The sequence below is a fragment of the Sus scrofa genome, chromosome 13 (genome assembly GCF_054392235.1).
Source record: "Sus scrofa isolate SSC_HxYL_T2T_F1_AM1 chromosome 13, Sscrofa_HxYL_maternal_Yorkshire_Landrace_v2.0, whole genome shotgun sequence".
Classification (NCBI taxonomy): domain Eukaryota; kingdom Metazoa; phylum Chordata; class Mammalia; order Artiodactyla; family Suidae; genus Sus; species Sus scrofa.
In genome coordinates this window covers 109,688,701-109,700,338 of record NC_139395.1, presented here as the reverse complement: position 1 = coordinate 109,700,338, position 11,638 = coordinate 109,688,701, and positions in this window count along the sequence as shown.

Genomic DNA, 11,638 nt, shown 5'->3' with positions numbered 1-11,638 from the left:
CTACTTGGAGACAGCTATTACATTCAGTGAATCTAGTTTCTTTAAGTTAAGGAATCCTAGTTTTTCAGCTACTACTCATGTGGCATGGTTTTTGGTGGCTTCATAGCTCTTTCTGTTCTTCCAAAGATATTTACTACAATTCCTCCCTACTTTCTAACAGCATTATTCCTACATAGGTAGGGCCATTTTTATCACTACATAAAAATTTTCATTATGGCTTATATACATATCACTACGCATCTTTATGGGAAATTTATCCTTTTGACAAATATTCCTATTTCTTTTTTCTTTTTAGGGCAGCACCCTTGGCATATGGAGGTTTCCAGGCTAGGGATCCAATCGGAGCTACAGCTGCCGGCTATGCCACAGCCACAGCGATGAAGGATCTTAACTCACTGAGTTAGGCCAGGGATCAAACCTGAAACATCATGGTTCCCAGTCGGACTCGTTTCTGCTGCACCACGACAGGAACTCCTGTTTATGGACTTATCAATGATAGCTATTCTGACAGGTGTGAGGTGGTACCTCAAAGTAGTTTTGATTTGCATTTCTCTAATAATCAGTGATGTTGAACATTTTTTCATGTGCCTGTTGACCATCTGTATATCTTCTTTGGAGAAATGTCTATTCAGGTCTTTTGCCCTTTTACAATTGGGTTGTTGGCTTTTTTGCTGTTGATTTGTATAAGTTGTTTGTATATGTTAGAGATTAAACCCTTGCCAGTTGCATCATTTGAAACTATTTTTCTCATATTTTGTAAGTTTTCTTTTTTTATGGTTTCCTTTGCTGTGCAAAATTAGGTCCCATTGGTTTATTTTTGCTGCTTTGGGAGACTGACCTGAGAAAGCATTTGTAAGGTTGATATCAGAGAATGTTTTGCCTATGTTCTCTTTTGGGAGTTTGATGGTTTCTTGTCTTACATTTAAGTCTTTAAGACATTTTGAGTTTATTTGTGTGTATGGTGTGAGGGTGTGTTCCAGTTTCATTGATTTACATGCAGCTGTCCAGTTTTTTCCAGCATCATTTAATGAAAAGACTGTCTTTTTCCCATTTTATATTCTTGCCTCCTTTGTCAAAGATTAATTGACCATAAATGTTTGGGCTTATTTCTGGGTTCTCTATTCTGTTCCATTGGTTTGAATGTCTGTTTTGGTACCAGTACCACACTGTCTTGATTACTGTAGCTTTGTAATATTGTCTGAGGTCTGGGAGAGTTATACCTCCTGCTTGGCTTTTGTTCCTCAGGATTGCTTTGGCAATTCTGGGTCTTTTGTGGTTCCATATAAATTTTTGTATTATTTGTTCTAGTTCTGTAAAAAATGTCATGGGTAATTTGATAAGGATTGTATTGAATCTCTAGATTGCTTTGGGAAGTATGTCAATTTTTAGGATATTAATTCTTCCAACCCAGGAGCATGGAATATCTTTCCATTTCCTTGAATACTCTTTAATTTCCTTAATTAGTGTCTTATAGTTCTCAGCATATAAGTCTTTCACTTCTTTGGTCAGGTTTATTCCCAGGTATTTAATTTTTTTGTGTGTGATTTTAAAACATATTGTATTTTTGTATTCCTTTTCTAATATTTCATTGTTAGTACTTAGAAATGCAACTGATTTCTGAATGTTAATCTTGTGTGCTGCTACTTTGCTGAATTCATTGATCAATTTGCACAGTTTTTGTTTGTAGTCCTTAGGGTTTTCTGTATATAGTGTCATGTCATCTGTATACAGTGACAATTTTATCTCTTCTCTTCCAATTAGGATATCTTTTATTTCTTTTGTTTGTCTGATTGATGTAACTACAACTTCCAATACTATGTTGAATAAAAGTGATGACAGTGGGCATCCCTTGTCTTGTTTCAGATTTAGCAGTAAGGCTTTCAGCTTTTCTCCATTGAGTATTATATTTGCTGTGGGTTTGTTAGGAATGACTTTTATTATGTTAAGGTATGTTCTCTCTATACTCACTTTGGTAAGAGTTTTTATCTTACCAAATGAATGATGAATGGATGTTGGACAATAATAATTTTAAAAAGTGAAACTGAACTACTCACAGCCAAGAGTCTGGGTAGTATAAATGCCCCCAAATTCATACTCTATACATCCTGGTATACACTCCTGTCACGAATTTTTCAATGTGTCTCCAGCCATATTCCTATTGGACAAGGAGTCAGTCCTACTCCTCAGTTTCCAGCAATGACAATCAGTAACCCCAATTCACACTCAGTGAGGGGACCATATCATTGTTCTCTACACTAAAAACCCCTCTGCTTTTATATTCCCATCACATTCCACAGAGCCCCAAATCACATTTTCTGAGCAGTTTCCAGGAATATCTTTGTGTTCTTATTTTGGTGTCCTCTGAGGTTGCAAGTGTGCTGCCCAGTGCCCTTACTTCCTCAGATAAGTAGCCAAACTGTCTTCGGGACAGTTTTCCTTTCTTGGCCCTCTTTGTCCTTGCCATCATCAGATCACCTCAACTCCAGGTTCAGCTGTGAATTTCCCTGGAGACTCATGTGTGCTTTTTCTTTGCCTTAGCCCTGCTCTCTTCCTGAACTTCTTCAAAACTCCAAAGCTAGCTGCTGAGAGAGGGATTCTCTGCAGACCACTCTCTGTGATTCTGACCTTTCCTATCAGCAGGCTTCAGCCAATAGCTCTTAGAAGTTGCTCAGAATAATGCACTTTGTGGCAGCGGTTTCACTCTCTTGCTATCATTTCTAATAGGAAGCATTTTTTCTTAAAAAACAAAATCTTATCAAGAAACTAAAAACATTAAAGGTATAAAAATTGATGGGTGGATTTGGATGTTAGGGGCTTAGGTCCTATTTGTCTCCTCTCCTGACCAATGAAACACTCTTAAAAGAGGAATATCCTAGCAAGGACTCTGTTAGGCCAATATAAAGCCTCTGTCCTTTCCTTCCTTCTTTCCTCTCCTTCCCCCCTCTATTTTCTTTCTTTCTTCTTTCTTTTCTTCCTTCCTTTTGTTTTCTTTCTTTCCTGTCTGTCTTTCTTTTTCTTTCTTCCCTTCCTTCCTTCTCCTTCCCATCCCTTTCCCTCCCTTCTCTTTCCTTTTCTTTCCTTAAAGCTCCACTTTCTTTCATAGTCCTAAAAATTCCCCTTCAGCTTATTCTGAAAACATTTTCTTGTCTTTCTCTCTTTGTTAATGGATCTTTTAGCTTTTCCTTTGACAGCCAAAAAACCACTGATTTTACTGAATTCAGAACATTTCCCTGTAGTATTTTTTCAGTAAGTGTTTACTGATACTTATTATGTTTCCTGATACTGTAAAAAACAAACAAACATCCTTGCCCTCATTTCAGTTGGGGCAAAATAGATGATAAACACACTAAATAATTTAATTATTAGAAATTCATTAACCATACAGAGAGAAATAAATTAGGGAAGTGAATATGGAGTTAGCGGAGGACTGTTTCAGTTTTAAATTTTGCACCATGAAGGATGTGAGCAGTGGCAAAATCTAGGGGGCAGCATTTCAGGTGGAGCAGTGCTCAGGGGCAAAGTCCCCCAGATGATAGCACATTTGGCAAGTTGGAGGACTGGTAAAGAAGGCAGAGTGGAGGGAGGGGTGAGAACAAAGCTGAAAGCAGGAGATGATTTCAAAGAGACAGAGAGGCCAATCTTGCAGAGCCTTATAAACTGTTACAAGAACTTGGGCTTTTGTTCTGAGGAGAAATGGGAGTCTGGTGATTATAGGCTCTGGCTTATACTTTTCAAGGATCACTTGGCTGCTGGATGCAGAGAGGATGCAGGAGGGCAAAGGTGGAAACCGGTTAAGAGGCTATTACTTGAGAAACTCTTCAACTCTAACTTACTTCAACTGAAATAAGTTGGCCTTTTACTATTTTCCAGGCACTGGCTTAAGTGTTAAGGAGGTAATGGTTAACAAAGTCCAGTAAAATTTTTTTTTATTAGTCTCTTTCCTTACCAGGTCTCACTAGTTTACAAACCTGTATACATTCAGTAACTTGATTTTTTTTCATCATTTTGTCTTTTTAGGGCCACACCTGCGGCATATGAAGGTTTTCAGGCTAGGGGTCTAATCGGAGCTATAGCCGCCAGCCTAAGCCACAGCCATCGCAATGCCAGATCCAAGCCATATCTATGACCTATACCACAGCTACGGCAATGCCAGATCCTTAACCCACTGAGCAAGGCCAGGGATCAAACCCATAACTTCATGGTTCCTAATTGGATTCATTTCCACTGCACTATGACGGGAATTCCTTGATTTTTTTTTTTTTTTTTTTATCTTGTGTCCCACTTCTAGGGAAGAATGGAGACAAAATTTTCTATTGTGATTTAGTTAAGAAATCTTTGAATATACTCAACTGTTCTCAAAAGTCTGCTCAATTATACTAAGTGAAATAAGTCAAAGAAAGGCAAATACTGTATTATATCTCTTTTATGTGGAATATTAAAAATACAACAAACTAATAAATAAAGTGAAAAAGAGGCAGATCACAGATGGAGAAAACAAGCTAGTAGTTACTAGTGGGAAGAGGGTGGAGGGAGGGGCAATTAGAGGTTCAGGGCCTCAGAAAACTAAATATAGAACTACCATATGATCCAGCAATCCCACTCCTAGGCACATATCTGGACAAAACTTTCCTAGAAAAAGACACATGCACCCATATGTTCACTGCAGCACTATTCACAATAGCCAAGACATGGAAATAACCTAAATGTCCACTGACAGATGAATGGTATACATACGCAATGGAATACTACTCAGCCATAAAAAGAACAAAATAACGCCATTTGCAGCAGTATGGATGGAACTAGAGACTCTCATACAAAGTGAAGTCAGAAAGAGAAAGACAAATACCATAAAATATCACTTATATATGGAATCTAATATGAGGCACAAATGAATCTTTCCACAGAAAAGAAACTCATGGACTTGTAGAACACACTTATGGTTGCCAAGGGGGAGGGGAAGGGAGTGGGATGGACTGGGAATCTGAGGTTAATAGATGCAAACTATTGCCTTTGGAGTGGACAAGCAATGAAATCCTGCATATAGCACTGGACATCATAGTCACTTATGATGGAGCATGATGGAGGATAATATGAGAAAAAGAATATATATATATATGTACGTATCACTGGGTCACTTTGCTGTACAGTAGAAAATTGACAGAACACTGTAAGCCAGGTATAATGGAAAAAATAAAAATCACTTAATTAAAAAAAAAGAGGTGCAGGGGAAAGAATTATTAAGAGATAATATGAAATCATATGTGTGAAACTTCTGAAAACTGTAATGCAGTATAGAATTTAAAGAACTTTTCATACAATAAAAAATAAAAGCAAAAATATTAAAAAATAAATTAATTATTTTAGAACAAAAAGTCTGCCCACATCTCTTAGATAATCTAATTTCCTGAAATCTGACTCTGGTGGCTCAATGAGATTGCTCAAGACTATCTGCTCTAGCAGTTTAGATAATTACTTTCCAGTAAAAAGAAAGAAGTCCAAGCCTAACACATGGTTACAACATTGATAACCTTATATCGTTTGCAAAATTATCAAGTTCCTACTTTGACACTCATGGAAAGAGATGGAATCATTGCCAGAAAGAAGTCATTAGACTGGAGTTTACAGATTCATCAATTATTCATTTTATGACTTTGAACTCACTATGCAAAATCCTTAGTCTGTTTGACCTTTAGCTTCATCCTCTGTCAAATGGACATGGGAATTGCTTAGGTTTTTCTATTCTTGCTAATGATGAAGTTAAATAGGTCTCTGTAGAGGTTGGTGAGCCTGTTCTGGCTAAGATTCCAAGATTTCTAAAAGGCAAGGAAAACCCTGGAGAGAGACTCTAAAACTATTAACAGATTCTGCAGCAATCCTAAAAACTGTCTTCACAGTCCCAGCCTCATAATCATAGCTTGCCCTGGTGGGAACAAGGTGTAGGAGATAGGGCTATATCAAGAGAGTGGCATTAACTGTGCATTGACCAACGGGAAGAACATTTACCAGTGAGCACAATCTTTGTCATCAACATTAACCATCAACATTACCACCAATTTTTAACAGTTGTTACTGTGTATCATATAGCAAGTAGCAGTTTGATGCCTAGATCCTTATCTTTGTTTTTATTGGCCTTTTGTTTTTATTGGTTCCTACAAGTAAACACAAAACAAAACAAAAGAAAACCAAAGACCAAAATCTAACAAAATTTATTTTTTTTATTTTTATTTTTTTAAACCTAACTAAATTTAATCTAACTATTATTTACTGGGTACTCTTTGGGGACATATCATCATGTAGTATCAGAAGTGACACTAGGATTTCTGTGATGCTGGTTTATGAGTAATTAGCTATTAACAAGTTTCCTAGTCAGGTATAAGAAGGAAGGAAGAAGAAACAAGGAAAATATTTTATCATACCATTGCATGAAAAAATGAATCCATTTGCTGGAAAGACCCATAAAGTCCTGTAAGTACTGATTCACATAGTTAAAGTTACAATGCCTACTAAAAGCCTGTTTAGAGGAAGTTGTGTATTGATTATTAGATTGAAAATATGTTTTACAATAATGCTAAACAATATATCACTGTGAGGAAGCCTTAGAATATATAGCTGATGGGCTTAATTGTGTTCTCCAAATTCATAAAATCCCAGTACTTCTGACTGTTTTTGGAGATCGAGCCTTTAGAGTGATGATTAAGTTAAAATGAGGTTGTTAGGGTGAGCCCTAACTCATTCTGACTTGCATCCTTATAAAAAGAGGAAATTTGAACACACAGAGAGACACCAAGGACATGTGTGCACAGATGGATGGCCGTGTAAAGAGGCAGTAGGGAGGTGGCCATCTGCAAGCCAAGAAGAGAGATTTCAAGAGAAACCAACCCTGTTGGTAACCTGATCTTGGACTTCCTTCCTCCAGTCCTATGAGAAAATAGATTTCTTTTGTTTAAACTGCCCAGACTCTGGTATTTTGCTATGGCAGCCTTAACTAACTAATACAATACATAAGGAAAAGCAACCACTTGGATGATAGAAAGTTAAGAGGACCTTAGGAATATTGAGGGTAAAACAAATGGAATAAAGTTAAATATCTATGCTTATTCTGCTTACTAATACATATATCTAATGCCCAAGGATATATTGATAGGTCAAGAGAAAATGTAATTGAAACAATATCTTGATTACTGAATTTTAAAAATAGTTACATGGAACAGTAAAGATTACATGTAATCCTCCAATTTCATAAACAAACTTTCCTCAGAAAAGTTAAGCAACTTTCCCAGTGTCACTCAGAAAGCAAATGGCAGAACAAAGGCCAGACTGCATCATCTCCTGACTTGAGGGTCACAGCTACTTCTCTGCTGCATTGCAGGTTTATTCCAATTAACATGACAGAGGGCACACTCCTATCTACGGTGAAGCAGTATTTAGTTTATGCTCATCATTTGAAATCATCTTCATTGAAGCAACAACAAAAGAAGCAGTGAACCCTATCAAAGCATTTTTACTTAGTGTGGGTGGGTCTCTGAAGGGCTTTGTCTATTTATAGTGTTAGGAAATGTAACACAAAGGCCAGATGATAGGAATAATTTTCACCTACAGGGATTTGCTTAATTATTTGTATTAAGGGACTTTTTAATTTGTTGCAGAAGCAAACACAGCTAACCCCACTTTACTTATACCCTTTGCTTTTCTTTTTTACAAAGCAACAATTGTGAACCTTTGTTTGAACCAATTACTTAAATATATGTGTATGTGGGTGGAGGATTTGCAAATCGATTCACATAGTTCAGCTAAATATCGCCTTTGTCAAAGAGAAGTAATTTGTGAGCAAGTAAAAATTAAGAACTAGAATCCACAGTGGACCATAACATAGAAATAACCTCTACTGTTCTCCAAAAATTTCTAGACCATTGTACATCAATCTAGACTGACTTAGGGAGGTATAACTCTTGAAAGATATTACCACTATAGAGAACAAAGGGAGATATCATTCTACTTTATAATGTGGTTCTTAAAAATGTAAAAACTGTGAATTAATCAAGCTCGAACAACTTTGGAGTATGACATAGAAATGAGAGATTTTAGTGTTTTGCAAGTGACTCAACAACATTACCTATAAATAAAAAGGGACTGGCATCTTTCTGGTAAAGGGTAACATTACTTATTATGTTACTATCTGTGTGGCTGAGTGTGTATCTTCCTCATCTACTTAGCATCTCTGGTCAGGGGTGAATCCCATTTTGTAAACAATATTTTTGTTGTTATTGTTTTTGTCTTTTTAGGGCCACACTTGTGGCACATGGAGGTTCCCAGGCTAGGGGTCTAAATGGAGCTACAGCTGCCAGCCTATGCCAGAGCCACAGCAACGCCAGATCCGAGCCGCATCTGTGACCTACACCACAGCTCACGGCAACGCCAGATTCTTAACCCACTGAGCAAAGCCAGGGATCAAACCCACAACTTCATGGTTCCTAGTCGGATTTGTTTACACTGTGCCACAACGGGAACTCCTGTAAATCATGTTATACACTTTGCAATCATGCTTTTTTTTTCTTTTAGATTCCCAGTTCCTTATCTGAAGTTGAATATGTTGCTCAACATTTTGAATTTAATTCAAATATCATTTTCCCTCAATTTTAAGTGTGCATCTACATGCACCTATACATGCGTGAGTTTAGCAATTCATGGAAATTTGCTGTCTTTCCCTGTGGGTGCTTATGTTTAATTTGGCCCCTATTGGTCTGTTTTGGACTTTTAATTGACATCATATACATAAAATACTGGCAGAGAAATATATAATCAAAATTCTGATAGTCAGTATTTTCTTGTTTGAAAGTAAATCTGTTAAGTCTGGGTAGTACAGAGTGTCCTAGGCCCCAGGGTATCCTGGCTGGTTGAGTTCACACACACTTGCTTACCTTCTCATTTAATAACATTAACTGTGCAGCCAATAATTACAGCAGAACAATAAATGCAGTATAAACTTTTAAAATTCAAATGTATAGGGGGTGTTACCTGCCTAAATACAATATTCTAAAACTTTGTTATCATTCCATTATGAAATATTTAAGCTCCCACTATGAAGAAATTGCAGGGTCCTATTGAGTACCCTTTTGAGATTTTAGATCATGAGTTTAAAATGAAACCAGACAATATAGCTTGTTCTATCTTCTTTGACTCTCACACCAACTTCTATTTACACTTATTCATATATCACTCTGAAAAAAAAAAAAACCCAAATAACCAGAAAAGACCAGGGGAAAGAATTTATCCCACGGGAAAAATAAATCAAAGTAAAACAAATAAAAATAGAAAAAAAGTAAAAGGCTTTTAAAGTTATTTTGTTTTCATAGAACATGGTATGCATAGCATTTATCCATACCCACAATTAATTAACAGGAACTTTGGTATTTATTTATTTATTTATTTAATTTAATTTTTTTTTTCTAGTACAATCTCTTTATGTTAAAATAAAGAAAATAGTGAACAGAGAAGTTAGATGACTTATTCAGGGTCTTTTTTTTTTGAATTTTTATTTATTTTTTTTTACAGAATAAAATACATATATCTAAATACAATTACATTCACACAGATTATTATACTGTGGATCTTAAGAAAAAGATTAAGTGACTCCCTCTGGAGAAGTGGAATAGAAAATATGCTGAGACAAATAGGAACTTTATTCTATGTTTTATCCCATTTTGTATGGCTTTCATCTTTACTATTTAGTATTATCAATTACATTTCAATTTTTCTTTAAAAATTAGCATTATATTAAAATTGTGTGTATTATGCAACTAAAATTTATAAAGAAGAAAGCCTTATATACCATTAAATACTTAATATAGCATAATAAAAAGAATAACCTAACTGGTAAGAATAACAAAAATAATACACCCTCTGAAAATAAGTAAAATGTAAAATGCATACATTGGTTAAAAAACAGTGTAACTATATAAATATGTCCTCACAATTTGTTACATGTTATTGATTCTTCAATATAGGCATTACACCATTCTAGGTGATGTGATAAACAAGACATTATAGACCTTACATTGTACCATGGAGAGAAATGGTTATTAATAATACAATTATAGAGCTGTATTTAATCGTACAGTTGCATTATTTAATTATAATTATCATAAATTCTTTGATGGAGAGGAAATCAGAATCAGATGTAAGAAGACTTCAGCATTCTGAGAATGATGTCAAATGACCCCCTTCATGGTGGATTATGCACTTATTTACTATGAGATATATTTCTTCTCCAGAGATTCCTTTTTTGTGTATCAATTGTAGATTTTTGGTTTGCAGTTATTCTGAAATTTTGATGTAAGAGTCTATATGTATATGAGATTGTTTTAAGTTGTTGTTCTCTTAATTGCAAGTTCATCTCCAGTGTCCTGCATTTGTACCCACCTCTTCTCATGATTTCTGATTTTGGTGGTATAATTGTGCATGGATGATTTTGTATCTTTCCTGTATATATACCTTTACTGGTGAGCCTTGTCATTTGTGGCATTTTTGTTTCCTGTTGCTGTCTTTTCTTTTCTGCCTAGAGAAGATTCTCTAGTATTTGTCGTAAGGCTGGTTTAGTGTTGCTGAATTCTCTTAGCTTTTGCTTACCTGTGAAGGTTTTGATTTCTCCTTCAAATCTGAATGAGAGCCTTGCTGGGTAGAGTAATCTTGGTTGGAGGTTTTTTCCTTTCATCACGTTAAGTATATCATGCTACTCCCTTCTGGCCTGCAGAGTTTCTGCTGAAAAATCTGCCTACAACTTTAATCGGGTTTCCCTTGTATGTTATTTGTTTCTTTTCCCTAGCTGCTTTCAAGATTTTCTCTTTGCCTTTAATTTTGGTCCATTTGATTAATATGTGTCTTGGTGTATTCCTCCTTGGGTTTATTTTATATGGTACTCATTGTGCTTCCTGGATTTGAGTGAGTGGTTCCTTTCCCATGTTAGGGAAGTTTTCGGCTATTATCTCTTGGAATATTTTTTCTGTCCCCTTCTCTCTCTCTTCTCCTTCTGGCACCCCTGTAATACGGATGTTGGTGTGTTTAACGTTGTCCCAGAGTTCTCTGAGACTCTCTTCATTTGTTTTCAATCTTTTTTCTCTCTTCTGCTCTGCATCCGTAATTTCCACTAATCTGTCTTCCACCTTGCTTATTTGTTCTTCTGCCTCCTGTATTCTGCTGTTGGTTGCTTCTAGTGAATTTTTTATTTCAGTTATTGTATTTTGCATCTCTTCTTGTTTTTTTATATCTTGTATCTCTTTGGTCAGTGTTTCCTGTAAGTTATCCATGTTTGCCTCCAGTTTATTTCCAATGTCTTGTATCATCTTCAGCATCAACAATCTAAAGTCTTTTTCCTGGAGGCTGAGAATCTCCTCATCGCTTAACTGATTTTCTGGGGTTTTTCCTTTCTCCCTCATCTGAGTTATGGTTCTCTGTCTTTTCATTTTTATAGGTTTTTGGTGTGGTGACCTTTTTATAGATACTAGAGTTGTAGCCTCTCTTACTTCTGGTGTCTGCCCCCCCTTGTGGCTGAAGTCAGTATGGGGGCTTGCTGTAGGCTTCCTGATGGGAGGAGCTGATGCCTGCCCATGGTAGGTGGAGCTGATTCTAATCCCTCTGGTGG